General features: G+C 35.3%; 1 long non-coding RNA gene across 1 annotated transcript; it reads right to left on the bottom strand.

The window, feature by feature from the left end:
• Positions 1-12,861: 12,861 nt before the first annotated feature.
• On the bottom strand, positions 12,862-15,276 carry LOC132115692 (uncharacterized). Its single transcript, XR_009425542.1, has 5 exons — positions 15,026-15,276; positions 14,369-14,605; positions 14,019-14,240; positions 13,821-13,890; positions 12,862-13,115 (listed from the first exon to the last, which is right to left on the bottom strand). It is a non-coding gene; the product is annotated as an uncharacterized LOC132115692 (long non-coding RNA).
• Positions 15,277-19,407: the final 4,131 nt, after the last annotated feature.

Here is a 19,407-nt window from a genome sequence, read left to right as displayed (position 1 = left end):
CTCACCCCTAAACCATCTTGATTGGGTTCAGGTCCGGTGACTGTGGAGGCCAGGTCATCTGGCGCAGCACCACATCACTCTCCTTCTTGGTCAAATAGCCCTTGATGCCTTCAGTGTGACTCTACAATTTTCATAGTCATGAAAACAAAGAAAACTCTTTGAATGAGAAAGTGTGTCCAAACTTTTGGTCTGTACTGTATATATATATATATATATATATTTTTTTTTTTATATATATATAAGAAAAAGGCAAAATAGAGTAAGGAAGTCAATGTTTATTTATTTGTTTATGTTTTTTTATTATTGTTTTGTTACTAGAAAGCATGATTTTTTTTATGGAGTTTAACACAAGAAAAATTTACACTAAAACTAAATTACTAAATACACATATTTAAACTGTCACTTTTAGTATGTGGGAGTTAATTTAGGATTTAAAATTTTGATTACAAAGATGCGAGAAAGGAATGGCATTTGGAACAAAACTGTAAATATTGTTCAGTCAGCTTTGGATCAGTTTAAATATCTAGCTTGACATTAGCTGCAAGAAAAAAGGGAATGGAGACCCCTGAAAACCCCTAAAAAAATGTAGCGAAAGAACATGACACACATGGTCGGAAATGTTGCAAATTCAGTCCTCTATCAACAGGCTTTATTACACTGATCTGTCTAAAAATGGAAGAGGATGAAAGAGGACGGCCATCCAACTGCTGACTCCCAGAACCAGTCACAGCCCTCTGGAGCACATCATATTGTGTTTGGAAAGAGTTAGTGTAGTAAATTCAACCCAGTGAGGAATCCTTGCAGTATTCACATCCAGGAGTGTGACATGTTCATAGTACTGTCATAAAATTGGAGGAAACAACTGCCAGATAAGTGTGCATGCAAACCAGCCATGAAATTGCACAAACCCCAAAGCGTTTCACAATGGTAGCCAGGATTGCCATTAACGGGGTGAAAGGTGGGAATGATTCGACTGTAGGTGTCTCATCCATGGAATGTTCACAACTATTCCAGTAAGATTGATGTAGAATCCTGTAAGAAATATGAAAGTCATTTTAACAGATGAATAGTCACCTGAAAAGGTCATTCTTAAGTCATGTCTCTGAAAAAAAAATTAAAATAATAAATAAATAAAATTGAATGAAAATTTTTTTACAAATTAGATTTTTACTTTAATAAATAGATGAAGTTATATTTTTAGACTACTTTGTGTCATCAGAAAAAATGTCAAAGTAAAATAATCCTTATCTGTCATTTGGACTGAATTGGTTTCATTTTCTATTTTCTTAAGTCAGGAGAATAGTGTTATGATTGGTATATTAATGTGCATAATATAAACAATATCTATATAATAGTTATTTTCTGATTAGCTCTTTTACCTGATTATATTCATGTTTCCTTTTGTATTCCACTTTAAGTATATGAAAAAAGACTACAAATACTGTGCATTTGCGGTCTTCTCTCTCATTTTATGATTAAAACCATGAATAAATCTCTGGAATGCACTAAGAATCTTTTTTTTCTCTCTCTCTTTCCAGGTTTGTTTTCATATGGATGTTGTAAATCGTCCCCTTGAAGTGATAAGGTTGTATCTGACATTTTTATCAAAATTGAGTTACTCACATATTCTTATTCTAAACTTATTTACATTATGTGATAGATTTTTTTTTTTTTAATGTTGTGTACATTTTGGGACTTTTTATTTAAAAAAAAGAAGCTTCTATCTACACAGTTGAATGGAATGCACAAATTTTGAAGCTCTATATCTTAAAACTTCTCGGAATGCAGATAGAACCTTATAATTCCAAGGGGATGAAATGTAACTGTTATAAAATATAGACAAACTGTATATTACTTTAATGATATTTAACACGTCCATAATATTGCTTCGGATAGGAGTATCTTTAGGATTTATTCATGGTATGTTGAAAGTAATTTGTTAATCCTTTTACACTTTTTAAATTTACGTTTAATGATTGATGATTGAAGGCTGTGTAAAATAATGTCACTTCACTGTGTTCATAAATCAAACCTTTTGCTGATTGTTTACGGTGTAATAATTTGTTATATATATATATATATATATATATAAAAGGGAAAACTGGAAGATGCTGCTGAAAATGACTTCAAAGCAGGATTCAAACTGGTTGCCCACACTTTAACATCACCATACAATGCATATATAACCCACTCTCTGGTCTGAATTTTACTGAACAAGAATGTGAGGGGCCCAGATCAATATATAGCCAAGGGGCCCCGACTGCATAGCTATGGCCCTGATGGTAGCAATATGTTTGTTAGATTTTAAAATTTTCAAATTGATTGAATAAACATTTGCTAAACACATTGACTACATCCTCAGCTGACTAGCATTTGTGTCCCCTTAAAGACCCTGTTGGCTTCTTTCAAAGATTTAACTCTATCTCCCACGTTGCATTAAAGCTATAACATATATTTCAAAAAATTGCATATGGTTCAGAAATTCTTCTGGCTAATCTCCAAGTATGTCCATCTGCTCATCTGCCAGTGTCACGGCTTATTGATTTTGGATGTGTTGGTGATAAACCTTCTGTGATGTTCTTCCAGAATAACAATCATTTCAACCATTATACAGTTCTGACGATATGGAGACAAGCTGATTCTGAAGTTTTCAAAGAGCACAGAGAATAGTGCACACGAGAAACACAGACCTTGCCTCTTTAACAGTTTATTTATTGTTCCTTCTCTCTTTCAAGCCTAAAAAAAAGTGTTTCCTGTTAGAAAGGTTTCTGTGTAATGGGGTTATCTCATGTGGATGGAATGAGGACATTAGACATTAAAAACACTCCATATGTGAAACTGTATAAAAACTTGATTTTATTTTTACTTTTTAATAACTAATTTGAGAAATAAATGTACATGCAGTTCTGCGTTTAAAGCTGAAATGTCAAAAAAAAAAAATATATATATATATATATATATTCTTTTCAAACAAGTTGGCTTAACATTAGTTGATAGTTCTAACATATAACAACTTTGCCATTGGCTGAACTCTGTACATTGGTTGTTGATTATATTTTGAATTGTGGTTGTTGGTTTAAGCAGACTGAAGTTCCTTGCACACTGAGTCTGAAATTAATTTTTTGCATTTGTCATACTTTCTTATCAAAATGCTTGCTACGGATGTGAAAAAGCTGAAAATGAAACCTGATCCAAATATTTTTATGACGGAAAAAAGTGTCAGAGGCAATGTGTAAATGTGATTGACACAGCGTGAGGTCGTATTTATTTTTTAAGCTGTGAAAATTTCAGACGAGAATTTGAGACTCAATGTGCTTAGGACTAGATTGGAGAAATCCAGCATCCATCCTTCAACCAAGTAAAAAAAAAATGTAAGGGTGAATCATGCACAGAAAGATCTATAACATGCATTTAAAAATAGATAGAGATTTGTATATTTCTATAGAATTTTATAGGCAAATCTTATAGTTGGAATTGCATATTATAAATGAACACACTCCACCAGATAAATCCTGTTAAATAATTTTGACAAAAGTTTATAAATGTGATAATTGCTTGGCAGAGCTCAAGAGATTATTTCGCTTAGTTTTAGATAAAATTGTCCCAGAACAAAAATGTGTCTTTTGGTTTTCAGAAGATACACAGAGCAGAAAAATCTTGCAACATCAACCAAATAAGAATTGGTAGCACTTTATTTTACAGTCCTGTTCCTCATGTACATACTATGTACTTATTATAGTAATTACAATAACTATGTAATAACTAGGTACTAACCCTGAACCTACCCCTAAACCTAACCCTACCCCATGTAGTTACCTTGTATTATCAGAACTTTCTTAGATAAATACACTGTAAGTACACTATAAGTACATGTTAGTACACGTACTGTAAAATAAAGTGCAACCGGATTTAATCTCAGATTAAATAGTAGACTCAGATTTAATTAAGCAGAGTGAATAACGCAAAAAAACTGACACGGACTGACTATGAGCGCTACAAAATCTCAGTAATTGCATTAAGATATAGAGATTGATTTGTGGGATGGGTGGCACGCCAAAGGTCACAGGCAGCTTGTAACAAATGCCACACCACATTACACCAAACAAGAGAAATAATCGGCCTCTTCACCAGAGCCAATTAGCAAGCCATGCCTCTAATGGACTTTTACCAACGTTGGCATGGCAACAAAAGACAAGACTCTGCGTCTGTTTAGGTCTTGATAACGCAGCCCATTTTAATTTGATAATGAACACTTATATGATTATTTTGAAGAGATATTTATTGGTCTTTATAAATATTATTATCTTGATATTCATCTAGTTACATTTTATTCAAGTTATAATGCATTGAGGCCATACTGCAAATATGAGAGGATCTGACACACCACCATTCAGAAAGTCGGTAAGATTTTTAAATGTTTATGTCTCTTATGCTTACCAATGTTGCATTCATTTGTTAAAAAACAATAATATTGTGAAATATTATTACAATTCAAAATATCTCTTTTCTATTTTGATATTGTTTTTCATTGGATTCATATGATTTAGTTCCACCATTTAATATTGATTACATTTGCGAATCAGAAAGCAGAAGATCAGCAATCTCCTTAACCACTTTGAAATCCGTATCACAGATTTCCTGTCCCATAGAGACACTATAGCTAAAATATAAGCTGAGAGGTCAGTTTAGTGCTGCAATATCACTGGATGCAAATGGTAACCATTCAACCCTCCGTGAAGATGGTAGTGTGAAAAAGGCATGGTTTGACAATCCTTTTTTGATCCCCTCACAGACTTGAAACCCTTGCCAAGTAGTATTCCAGGATTGGGCACAACACCCAAGTATATAAGAGCCTTCGCACGTGAGGAACATTTGCAATGGTAAATTTAGCGATAAAGGGCTCTTCGTTGATCAGATTCAGCAGGGTTGCTGCGGAGGCTGCACAATTGTTGAATGAACCACTTTGTTCTGGCTGCTGACCAGGCAGAGATGGTGAGTGATAAGCCTGTAAGCCCAGCTCTGCATGTTCAATAGATCTGCCACTTCCTGCTAAAATAATAGTGCTCTACTCTGTCCATGTACATGGGCTTGTCAGTGAAACCTGCTATTTCCCTCTGCTCCATGCCAAGTGTATTCCTAGAAAAGAGAGAAAAGCCTTTCTTCATTCAAGGAAAGAAAGGATGTGCTGTTTCATATTTTTGACATGCATGACATTTGCAACTTTGAAAGCCACAGACAGCTGAGGAGCATAACTCAAGTCATCCATTTAAGCTGAAACTTGTATACTAATACAAAGGGAAAAATAGACCAGATGAAGCAGCTAAAATGGTCATGAACTTAAATGTTTCTGTAAAAAAGGCTGCAATTTCCTAAAAGAGTTCAGCTCTAATTACTACTGCTAACATGTCAAAACATGTTATCCAATGCACTCATTATTAATGAACACAATATCTTTCACCTCTTGCACAAATCACATCAACAGACTTGTTTAAAATCAAAGCAAAGAATAAATATGCATGGTATTACAGTATTAACATAACCGGTGGAAAGTCTTACATCACTTTCCTGTAGCCTTCTTAATGTCATCCCAGCATCCAAAGGACTCTTACGGGAAAGCATGTGGTGTGTTTTACTATCTATAAAACAGTGGTAATGGTGACATTCTAAAGAGGCAATAAAATAAATGCAAACAGGAAGTGGGTTTGGAGGCTAAAGAGACCGGTCAATGTCTTTGATGTCATCGGCACATAAATTGCTCACAGAAAATAAATAAATTAATTAATATTATTTTATATTATAATATTATATATTAATTAAATTAATTGATAATTGTTTTGTTAACGTGAGTAAGTGCAATTCAAACCAGAGTGAATACAATAGAAAGTTAATTAAATGCTTATTATTAAAAAAAATGTTATTAAAGGCTGTAGATAAGCAGCAGTTTATTTTAATTTTATATTTTAAATAATATATACATTTATTTACATGGATGTGCATGTAATAAAATGTATGTATATACATATACATATACATACTGTACATACATATATTTTATGACACACACATACATGTACAATAGAAATTAGGGTGTATTTTAAGTTCAACATGGGCAAAGCTTATAAATATTGCTTATGCTTATGCCATTATCGTTAACCCTTTAACTGTCACCCTGTCCCGTATACGGGACGGCTACATTTACTTCACTATATTACAATGAAATCTAATCTAATCTTGACAAACTATATATCGTTGGAAAGGTCTAAGACTCCCGAATATATATTTTACCAATGTTTTTTGTTAAAAATTATGTAGGAAAAGTAATAGATTAATTTATGACAAGAGTGCACCCTCAAAAATCTACATTATAACAGGAGTTTTGACCTTTGTTTAAAAAAAAAAGTCTCCTTCGTTGCCTTTTTCTCTATCACATTTTAGAAATCATCAGAAATTATATATCGACTGAAAACTTAAAATCTCAAAATTCATCCTTTAAAACCCATTTTAAAATCAGACATTGCATTACCATGTAAATGGTACATCGATATCATGTTACAAAATGTTTTCATTCATGAATTATAAAAATTTAAGTTTGGAACGTGCACTATAAAGTCTATGTTCAAAAATGTGAGTGACAGTTTTAAGCAGTTAAACAAGTCATGTTTAATATATTTCTGTTAGAAAGACAGACATTAGGTTCCTGAAATACTAAGAATATGCTCTGAGGTGCAAGTAAGCACAGATAAAACAAATTGTCTTAAGGAAAACTGTTTCACCTTGAGCAGTTCCTTTGCATGACTTGTGATAAAAAGTGATAAAAACTTGTCTTTATCACTTAAATTTATGATAACTTTCATCTACGGCCATCATGTGATCCATGATACACTTTAACCAAACAAACTGCCTCATAAGTTGTAATTTATGTCTGAACGTATTTTCCTGTTGTGTACCATAAATCTGTTACAACATAACACATATGTGGTGCCATTGCAAATTAGGGGTTGAAGCTATTTCAAAATCACTCACTTTGTCAAAAAAAACACTGATGAGGAATGAGAAGCCTCTTCATTTCATTCTACGGCTCAAGAGGCGTGTTTGAATTTTCTCACAGTAGATCAGGATGTGGATAAAGATGTGAATGATGGCGCTTGTGGAATATCTGACAACTTTCCTAAAGCTAATAGCATAAATCATCACAATAAATAGTTTAGAATTTAAAAAAAAACAGACCTTTGAAGAGAAAATGCAACTGATTCACTAACACTGAAAAGATGTGATCCTACTTGATCTTTTCTGCGAAAAACATTTATAGATGTTCTTTTGTGATCGTCATATGTGATACTGCATGTTTTAATAAATGTGTGTGACATGCGCTGCATGTGTATTGTATTTTTAGTGACAAAGACACATGTGTTAACCTTGCGAAATGGAAAGAGAAGAGGTAGATAACAGTGTTGCTTTGGAGTCAGTAGCAAAGCAGGACAATGGCAAAAGGGATTCAACGATAGCAGAGCCCAAGATCATCAATCACACGTATGTGCACACATGTACATATTGTATACACACACAGCCCTCAGAGAGACTATGCCTATAATTACACTGTATCTCACATGGTGCATCCACTTTCTTACAGGATACAATGCCATTTCACAGCTGTGGACTTATAGAACTTATGTGCTATAAATAAAATCATGTGACAAAATTGGAATTGTTACAGCAGTTATATTCCAACACAATATATTGCAGAATCAATCCTAGTGTGATATCTACCTCTGTGTATCAGTATGATTATTTGTGTGTGCTTTGGTGTAATAAATAATACTTTATTTACTTTATTTATGTCAGTGGCATCCAAAACAATGCTGTAGTTGTTAAGCTTGACAGTACCCTCCCTGACTATAATACGCCTCAGAAATATAATTAAAAGTAAATATACTACTAATTTTCTTCACCACTATTAAAGAAACCTGAATGATGTCATTTCTGGTAAATGATGTCACATCTTAGTGGAGTCTATATTATAATGGGCATAGAATTGTTAGTGTGACGAGGCTGAGTTCAGAGAGAGGGACATACTGTAACTTTAAAGGCTGTTTCTTTTAAGAAAAAATATATTTTTCACAAGAAAGGAACATAAATAAATGCTTACATTGTTGCCAAAAATCATAGACACTATGCACATTTTGTAAATTTTCTAAGTACAAACTCCGTGAAGTACCTCAGGGACATTACAAAGTGTTTGGTTTAAGACAGATATAAGACCATACCAATTGTGAAGAGCTTCTATCAATTCATTTTGGTGAACCACCACTTTTAAAATCTCAGGGGGACTGAAATATTACTGAAACCCAGGAATGACCCATATATATGATGACATTAAATTTATAACTATATCGGACAAACAAACAAACAAACAAAGGGGAAACATCATGTTGTACTGTCTTTTTCACCCATAGCCAGAGAAGTAGTTGTGAAAATAAGCCAGAGATGAAGGGCAATCTTTGACAGACAGACAGATAGATAGATAGATAGATAGATAGATAGATAGATAGATAGATAGATAGATAGATAGATAGATAGATAGAGAGATAGATAGATAGATAGATAGATAGATAGATAGATAGATAGATAGATAGATAGATAGATAGATAGATAGATTCTCATGTGTATCTATGCCATCTGAAGGTCAATAGTCTCCTAGCAACAGTGCCAACAGGAGCGCAGTGGCTGGCCAGTCAGATTTTGTTTACTGGTTCATCCACTGACAAGTGTTTGGGTGCTGAGGGCAGAAATTAGGCCATGCCTAGTGACGTGAGAGAGACAGAGTGAGATGAGGGCTTGGGGTGGTAGGGGCAGATAAGAAAGTGAAATAGAGCACAGAGAGTGAAAGCAAGACTGAAAGTGTAGTTACAGAGGGGTACTTACTGAAAATAACATGAAAGTAAAGTGAACAGATAGTGTACAGCAGGTGTGTGTGTGTGTGTTGCTTGTGTTAGAGCAGTTCATTGGGTTAGTGTGTTACTGTGTGTTTCTAAGATTGAACTTTAATCCTGCCTGTATCGGCTTATTGCGCAATGTGCCCCTGTTTGGTCATGATCACGTGACAGCATTGTTTTTGTTTTGATTTATGTTCATGACCGTGCATTCATTTTTGTTTTTAACCCATATGGGCTAAGTCTCTGGGGAAACTGAGATTATAGTATCTCATAAATCTGTAAAATGAAAAATAATGCGGTTTAAAAGTGATTTTAGAGTACATTCTGCACTGGAGGTATTAAGATGCATTTTTGCCTCCTTAGCTTTAACACACCTTACCATCTTTAAATTAGATATGCACTAACATCATTTAATAATACTCTGGTGCCATATCCCAATTTTGTCAAAACTGCAACATTACTTTTACATTTAGATAGAAGAAGTTCTTTTTATGAAGGAAATCTCTTGACAAAAACAACGGTTATACAGTTTAGCTGTCATTTTATTGCAGAACTGATCAGAATCAACAGTATGACATAAAATATCTTTAAGATTAATTTGTTACATACAAATAAGTTTCTATATATTGTTATATCTGGGTCACCTTTTGCAAGTAAAGTCCCCAAAAGTGTGATAAATGCCATTTGAGTTTTGCCGGCTCATTTTAAATTCAGATCATTGGCTGGTATCCTCTCATACATTTTTCATTGTTGGGCTCCTGCCCTTGTTCTTTGGGCTGTGGAAACCTTTTGTGGAGCTCCTTGGTTTTCAGCTCGGATATTAATCTTTTAATGTGCTCCCCTCTCTCTTTCACTCACTTTCTTCACGGCCTCCACCTCTGTATGAACATAAAGGCCACGGATTTTTAAAGTGACAGCTTCCCCCCTCACCTCACCATCTCTGTCTCTCTCTCTCTCTCTCTCTCTCTCTCACATTTAGGCCTCACACTTTGACGAACGGCTGTTATTCCAAGAACGAGAGGGGCTGAAGCAACAGGACATTCTTAAATCTGCAGTGGCGAGAGAGGCCCTGTTTCCTGACCCTTCTGAGAACGGCTTTGAAATGTGCCTCAAACACTTCAGCGCCATCAGGAGAAACGGCTGAGCGGAGGCATGATCTTATCTACCCCGTCATAAAACTTTCACACCAATTAAGTGGGAGAACAGTTTCCTTGTCACTCTCACTCTCTTTCTCAGGGCTGCTGCCTGCTTTATAAAAAGCTTTACAGGATATATGGAAGAAATCCTGAGGGATATTAGGTGTAAATGTGCACTGTCACTGTAAATACCCATGCTGCAATATTGAGATACCTGTGCTAACAGTAAAGAGTGTGTTTGGCCTGCATCAGCATAAAACAGAAAACTAAACACTTAAGTACATAATAAGCACATCTTTATTCAATTATTTTGACATCCTAACATATAAAAAATATATATACAGGGTTAAAGGAAGAGAGAACTCTTTTGCTCACAGAAAGATTGTCCAGTATTTACCATTATGTCTGGCAGTACATTAAGAAACTCTTTGAGGTCGTGGGGACTTCCTGTGCTCTCTGAGACAGAAAGTGACAGGTGCTCCTGCCTCACATAAAGCACATAAAACAGTGAAACATGACTGCTTCACACACCCACAGACACTAGATAAGGCTCAGTGGCTCAGGATATAGATTCTTAATGAAGAAGACAGCTGTGCATGTGAACAGAGTTTATCCAACACAAATCCAATTAATCATCAACTCCCATTTTGTTTCAGAAATAATCTTCTTGTATCTTCAATAATCTTCTATCTTTGAATTCTTAAAAAAAAAATATCTTCTAGAGTTCTATTTTTATGTCAGTTTTATTAAAACCTTTTTTTCATTTTATTTAATATAGTGTATGTATAATAATTTAGTGTTGTAATGTATTATATTATTTTTTACTAAAACTAAAATATACATTTAATTAATAAAACTATGTAGAGAGATAAAAAAACACACAGCAAAATTGCTTTAAAATTTCAATTTAAACAAAATAAAACAATAAAAAAATATTAATACAAATATTAATACAATAAGTAATTATTAATACTGGTTCAGTGAACTGTTCAATAGCTTTTGCCTACACAAAATTGACTTTCACTAATACACAAAAAAAATTCACTGCAATAGAATATTTTATTTTATTTATTTTTTTTTTTTGCACCCTCAGATTCCAGACTTTCAAATAGTCGTATCACTACCAAATATTGCCCTATCATAACAATCCATAAATCAATGGAAAGATTATGTATTCAGCTTTAAAGGGGGGGTACAATGTGGTTTTGTGTATTCAGAGTTGTTCACAGTGTTAAAGAGATGGATTCTCATGCTAAACATAGCCAAAGTTTTTCTTCCAAAAATAATTTAGAAGAATGACTGAGAATTTCTGTGCAGAAAATCTTACTTCTGTAGTTGGTACAAGTTTCGGCTGTTTTTTTTAGATCGTGGATCTAATGACATAGGCGAGAACAGAAGTCCTTTATATGGACATTTCTCCCGGAAAAGCGCGCCCGCGCACACAAAATTACCAGAGGAGAGCGAGACCGCGCACATCAACTCGCTTCAAAATTGTCGGCAGCGATGCATAGGATTTATTAGAGAATGCCTCCAAATAAGTGCATTTTTGGATGTGAGGGAAAGTTTACCGTGTTCAGCTCCCCCAAGAACCCAGCGTTAGTTACATGAACAGTGGATGCAGTTTGTTTTTCAGGGGCAGCAACGGAGTGTATCGAGTGCCTTTGTGTGTTGTGGTCATTTGAGTGACTAATGTTTTATAAACAAGGCCCAAGTCAACGCTGGATTTTCACATTGTTTGCTATTAAAACATGGAGCCGTCCCTGTGATAAAAGACCCCGTTCATGTAAGTACAATTGCATCAGATTTGTGTATTTTGTTGGAAATCAGCACAAGTGAATATATGTTAATGGAAACAACACGAAACATCAGTATTACACTCTAAAAACTGCTGGGTTGAAAACAACCCAATTTGGGTTATTTTGGCAACCCAGCGCTGGGTCAAAAAGGGACGAACCCAACGCTGGGTTATTAAAACCCAACCAGTTGGGTTATCATGTTTAACCCAACCTGCTGGGTTGCTTTTTTATAGTTTAAAATGACTACATTGCAGGGTTTCAAAAACCAGAGTGGGTGTTTTTTATCACTGTATTTCAGAAGGAAAACTACTATATTTAGAAAATGTTCAAATTCATTTCGCATGTAATGCTTGATGAGGCAGCGTTTGTGAGCTCAGTGCCGCTTTGCAGCCGTTACCGTCGAAACCTACCTCTCCCGCTTAGCGCCTCCTGCTGGCAGAAAATTGACTCTCAGAGTGCCGCCACCAATTGAGTGTAAGGATGTGGGAAACGATGCATGCTACGTTAAAATGAGCCCAAATTGAGCTAGGCATTAAACCTGCAAATAATGTTCATTTTAAATATCACTTTTACACACAAATAATAATTATCAAAAGGAAAATATTTATTAAAAACAAGAGTAAAGTCAAAAAGTAACATGTAAGAAGAAATGCAGAAAAGGATGGCATTAACAGCTACAGTTAATAAAGCATTGAACATTCGTTGAATATAACTTAAGATCAAATTGGACTTTGTATTTTATATATTGTATAAAAATATATGAGAACACTATTATACAATAAATTTACAATTATTAGGTTCTTTACCAAACTATTCTGGCATGACAGTACACAAATAAATCACAACATTAACTCTGATATTATAACATTTAACAGACGTGTGTGTGTGTGTGTGTGTGTGTGTGTGTGTGTGTGTGTGTGAGAAAGAATGTGAGCATGTGTATGAATGACAGAGTGTAAACTATTCTACTAAACAACACAGAAAAAGCATTTAACATTGTTTTTACAAATTATACACTTACAGTTTGTTTCATAGTCCATGAATACAGATCAAGCATCACGGTCAATTTTCATGATCTCTTTAGCATAATTGATGCAGTCATTAAGAAGCCCCATCAGCACATGTGACATCTTCTACATCATCCAGGGCAGCGTCCTCCTTTGAAACCACTGCTGCATCAGTTTAGGGGAAAGGACGTTCTCTTCTTTGACCTGCATTCATCCAGTCACCGCCTGTTCTTCATCAGTGGTCTAAGAGAAACACATTTGAAAAAATAAAACATTTAATTAAACTATCCATTTTCAGGTAGAGGTGTATTCACATCCGTAAGGATAGGTAAATAATCTGTGTTAAAGTTTCAACACTTTGTGAGGTTGTTTAATGTCTCGGTCCACCACAGCGCTCCAGAATGCTATAATGGCAGCACTAGTGTGAGGGCACATAATATTGTTTGAATAAATATACTGCTTTCAGAAAGCTTCTTTACTGAAACATTAAAACAGACATGACATTCACATACCTTACAAAATGTTCTTGTACCTAGGTGGCTGCTCTTTAAACGGTTAGTTCAGCAAATAATGAAAATGGTCATAATTTACTCTCCCTCATGTTGTTCCAGACCCACACAAATTCTGCTCATTTTTGGAAAACAAATGAATATATTTAATATTCTCTTAATTTGTGTTCTCCATTGCTAGTCTGGGAGACCAGTATTTTATTTTGAACATACATGTTTGCTATCATATAATTTAACATTTATTCATATATAAATATCGGAATGAATTACTTCTACAATAACTCTGTATTTATGAGGCTTTAAAATACTGATTATCTAGACTATAAATGGATTAACAAAATTATGAGAAAATTAAAAATATATTCATTTCAATATATTCAAGTCTTATAGGTTTGGAATGGCATGAGGGCAAGTAAATGATTTTATGTGTGAAATTTACCTTTAAGAGGGAAGACCAAGAATGAAGACTCTCCAAATCAGACAAGACAACTCCAAAGTTGGTTTGAGTTCTGCAATGAAAAACACAGACATCAATGGTTTTAATGAAATGAGCACGTAATCACACTGTTGTTGCATCAAAATGTGAAGTAAACTGGCAGGAGACAACAGAAACATTTATTTAAAAAAAATAACTTACATAAAATCCCAAAAGAATGATGCTCTCCCATGTCTCTGGCTTTTAACATCTACAAAAAACAAACATTATTTTACTATTAGTAAAAAACAACAACAGCTGATAACATGAAATTATGAAGTTTACTTGCCTTAAACTATCTTTCCCTCTCTTCAGAAGAAGCTGAGAAAACCTCCTCCTCACACAAGCAGACTTCTGTGTCCTTAACTCCAGTTAGTTTGAGTTCTGCAAAGAGGGACATCAATGGTTTCAATAAAATATGAACATGTGATCACACTGTTGTTGCATCAAAATGTGAATTAAACGGAGGACATAACAGAAACATGAATTTTCAAAAAAATAAAAAAACTCACATCAGTCTCAAAAGAATGAAGTTATCTTGTCTCTGGATTTCAACAAAAACAAACATTATTTTAGTCTTAGTAAAAATAAATATAACGTTGTTATTCTGAAGTTTACTCTCCTTAAACCCTTCTGTCCCTCTCTTCAGAAGAACATCCTCCTCCTCACAGTCTAAGACTCCTCACACAAACAGCTTCTGTGTCTTTAACTCTCGGCGCGAGGACAATGAAGACACGAGCTCAACAAGTCTGAAATATTACATGTAAAACATACTTTTAACAGTTACCACTTCAACAGCCTCAAAATAATTATGCTAGTCTTTACTACACAATGCCATTTGCTTTAGGAGACAAAAAAATACAGATTAACATGAGTGTAACCGTGACCATAACCGTCTATTAACGCCTCAAAAAGTACAGATAATGTAAAATCTTATGTAAATATGACAAAATACATTCACTGACGTTATATTAAAATTACCTCTTCCGTTCAGTAACGTTAAATGATGCCGTTAAGACCTCCGTGTCTGAGGCGAAAACCGCATCCGTTTTTTTTTTTTTGTAATATAACGTTAAGCTTCTTTGTTTCCGCCTTTTATAAAACCTTCCGCCTTTCATACAACCGGGTAAACAATAAACGATAACTTTACATTTTGAATATTTACTTACCATAGTCTTTCACTTGCTTCTCGCTTCTTTCACGCTGAGAAAATGGCGGCTGCTCGCACTGGAGACGTACGATCTTGACGTGACGTGCGTGCTCTCCTTCACGTCCGCGTTCTCAACCCAGCCCCGCTGGGTTAAAACGGAGAACAATTTTCAACCCAAACTTGGGTTAAAACATCCCAAAATCCTATCCAGCGGCCTCAACCCAGCATTTGGGTTGAAAAAACAACCCAGCGTTTTTTAGAGTGTATAGCTCCACCCACAGGAGCTCTTTTTGCAGAGAGAATCGGAAAGCTGTATTTTTCTTTTATAAATATGATAAAACTAAAGACTTTTTGAATATATGAAGGATGCAGTACTACTCTATAGGTACTCAAGATTAACATGAGATTAGGTGAAACTGTGTATGTTATGTACCCTTTAAGACCCTTTTTTCTTTTTTTCTAGTCCAGGGTCATATATGGATAGATAGATAGCTAGATAGATAGATAGATAGATAGATACTGAATGTTCTCTGTTTTTACTTTCATTCATTCAATGATTAATTAATTTTTGCCCTTTTGGGAGCAAATTCACTCTAATGAATTATTTATGTTATTCAAATAGTCAAAGCAGTCACAACGGCTTTTAGAAGACACACTGTTGAGACTCATGATTCATCTTAGCAGCTCGGTCCAGGACCCAACCCTCCAGACTAATGCACACTCATTCATAATGCCAGATAACAAGCTGAAATGAAACACGCTGTATTATTCACACTAAGTATCTGTCCTCCATCTATTCACGCCAAGGGTGATATCTCAGCTGCCTTGGAAACCACTGACTCAGGTAAAGAATCCACCTTCAAAGGAAACAGCCCGGTGTTGTTTCTGACCGACCTGCCTGAAGAACGTTAAAAGCACGAGGAGATCCTTCATTGCCTGATTTCAAAGAGACTGTGACATACTTGAGTGATCAGACTTTCTCATGGGGAGCACTTGAGGTTCATGTGCAATGAGAGACAATGATGGAGGCCTCTTCATACACCACAAAGGCAGAAAGAAAATTATAGTTTTTTTTACAATGGCTGGGCAGAGAAAAATACTATCTATAAGTATGAGCGGTAACAGAGCTATCGTGTTGACAAACAGAAAGAAGAATGCTATGATACAACACCACCTCAATATTTTGAACAAGGTCTCATAAGCATTTGCAATAATTTTTACAAAAAATATGGTTGTACCACACATATTTTTACTTTACTTTTAAACACAATTCCGATGTACTGACAACATCTAAAATGTAAATAATTTACAGACGCACAAATGTTTATAAATCCTTACTCAATATTTAATTCATCAAATTAAACTGTTGATTCCAATACATTTGTGTTTATTGAGATTATGATTTAATTTATTAAGTGTTGTTTAGTGCTGCTGGCTCGTTTCAAAGGATTACAAAAATGTAAAAATGCACCATAAGGCATAATAAATGTAGTACATTTTATTTGTGCACGGTGCAAATTGTCAGAATGTCATTATGTTTGTGTGTGCATGAGGAACAGACTCCAATTTAGATTAATCTCAATCTCATAAAACTATTGTACACCAGAGGACTTCAGTTTTCCAACATCTGTGAGATGCTGTTTGTACCTCAATCAATCAATCAATAAAACGGAAAAAAAAACAGGAATTCACATTGTGTTAAAAAAAAAAAAATTATACATATAGTTGCTTAAATAATATATAAGAATTTTAAGTCAAGTCAACTTTATTTATATAGCACTTTAAACAAAATACATTGCGTCAAACCAACTGAACAACATTCATTAGGAGAACAGTGTGTCAATAATGCAAAATGATAGTTAAAGGCAGTTCATCATTGAACTCAGTGATGTCATCTCGGTTCAGTTAAATGGTGTCTGTGCATTTATTTGCAATCAAGTCAACGACATCGCTGTAGATGAAGTGACCCCAGCTAAGCAAGCCAGAGGCGACAGCGGTAACGAACCGAAACTCCATCGGTGACAGAATGGAGAGAAAAAAAACCTTGGGAGAAACCAGGCTCAGTTGGGGGGCCAGTTCTCCTCTGACCAGACGAAACCAGTAGTTCAATTCCAGGCTGCAGCAAAGTCAGATTGTGCAGAAGAATCATCTGTTTCCTGTGGCCTTGTCCTAGTGGTCGTCTGGACAAGGTCTTTACAGGGGATCTGTATCTGGGGCTCTAGTTGTACTGGTCCCCACTGTCTTTCAGGGCTGTAGAGGTCCTTTCTAGGTGCTGATCCACCATCTGGTCACGTACTGAATCCGGGTGACTGCAGTGACCCTCTGATCTGGATACAGACTGGATCTGGTGGCTACGGTGACCTCGGAATAAGAGAGAAACAGACTAATATTAGCGTAGATACCATTCTTCTAATGATGTAGCAAGTACATCGGGTGTTATGGGAAGTGTTCCCAGTTCCGGTTTACCCAATTAATGCAGCCTAAAAATCCTTTAACGGATTTGGATATTAAAAGCATATAAGTATGTTATGTGTTAGTATGTAAGCCAGGTTAAAGAGATGGGTCTTTAATCTAGATTTAAACTGCAAGAGTGTGTCTGCCTCCCGAACAATGTTAGGTAGGTTATTCCAGAGTTTGGGCGCCAAATAGGAAAAGGATCTGCCGCCCACAGTTAATTTTGATATTCTAGGTATTATCAAATTGCCTGAGTTTTGAGAACGTAGCGGACGTAGAGGATTATGATGTAAAAGGAGCTCATTCAAATACTCAGGTGCTAAACCATTCAGGGCTTTATAAGTAATAAGCAAGATTTAAAAATCTATCCGATGTTTGACAGGGAGCCAGTGCAGTGAGGACAGGACCGGGCTAATATGGTCATACTTCCTGGTTCTAGTAAGAACTCTTGCTGCTGCATTTTGGACTAGTTGTAGTTTGTTTAGCAAGTGGCAGAACCACTACCTAATAAAGCATTACAATAATCTAACCTTGAGGTCATAAATGCATGGATTACCATTTCTGCATTTGACATTGAGGGCATAGGCTGTAATTTAGATAGATTTTTGAGAAGGAAAAATGCAGTTTTACAAATGCTAGAAACGTGGCTTTCTAAGGAAAGCAAACCTAGGTTCCTAACAGATGACGAAGAAATGACAGAGCAACCATCAATTCTTAGACAGTGTTCTAGGTTATTACAAGCAGAGTTTTTAGGTCCTATAATTAACACCTCTGTTTTTTCAGAATTTAGCAGTAAGAAATTACTCGTCAACCAGTTTTTTTATATTGACTATGCATTCCATTAGTTTTTCAAATTGGTGTGTTTCACCGGGCCGCGAAGAAATATAGAGCAGAGTATCATCAGCATAACAGTGAAAGCTAGCTATTAATAGCTAAAGCCATTTTAAGATAGAAGCATTTTCACAATATCTGTGCTACAACCCCTTGGCTCAAGGAGCAGCAACATGAATGGGGAGGCCAAACACAATCAAATTTGAAACTTTTAGTATTTAAATCAAGAAAAACAGACATAACCATATTTAAGGTAAAGAAAAAAGAATTATACAAACACAAAAACAACGACATCAAGCCCTGGACTGGAGAGAGTAAAAAGTCAGCATGTCCTCCCAGCAGCGAGACCAGCAGAGAACAAGCCCAATGTTCCTCTCGATGGGGAGAAAACCAGAATCTTATCAGCAGCATGGTTAATCAACCAACTCTCCACACCTGTGACACAGCAATTAACCTGGAAACCCAAAAAGTGTTACCCAGAGACACCTACTGGACAAAATAATAAAGTACACCAGCCCCTGGGAACATTATAGGCCCTTATAAAAAGGTACTCTGTAAACATAATACAGAAAAACATCACATACACCGAACATAATCCATCACGGGATAAGATTTTTACCAGACTTAAATTTCAAACAAAATTATTGGTTCCACTCACCATTTCTCCTTCATCACCTACCCCTTCTCAACTCCACCTCTCAATACTCTCAGACGCCTTGAGAACATAAATGAGGTGAACTAAAGAAGGACAAGAACCAACAGAATTGTAATAGGTTACTCGTTCAATGGAGCTCGTGACAAAGTATCTGCCATAATATTATCCACCCCTTTAATATGACGAATATCGAGACTATAAGACTGCAAGAATAAAGCCCAACGAATAAGTCATTAATTTGGACTATGCAAGGACTGTAAAAAGGTAAGAGGGTTGTTGTCTGTAAATACTACCAGAGATACAGAACCTCCCCCCACATACACGTCGAAATACTGTAAAGCCCAAATTAATGCCAACAACTCTTTTTCAATAGTTGAATAATTTCTCTGGCACAAATTAAACTTCTTAGAAAAGCTAATTGGCCGATCAATGCCGTTGTCATCTTTCTGCAATAATGCAGC

The sequence above is a fragment of the Carassius carassius genome, chromosome 35 (assembly GCF_963082965.1).
Source record: "Carassius carassius chromosome 35, fCarCar2.1, whole genome shotgun sequence".
Lineage (NCBI taxonomy): Eukaryota > Metazoa > Chordata > Actinopteri > Cypriniformes > Cyprinidae > Carassius > Carassius carassius.
The sequence above is the reverse complement of the archived record's forward strand: the minus strand, read 5'-3'. Positions and strand labels throughout refer to the sequence as shown.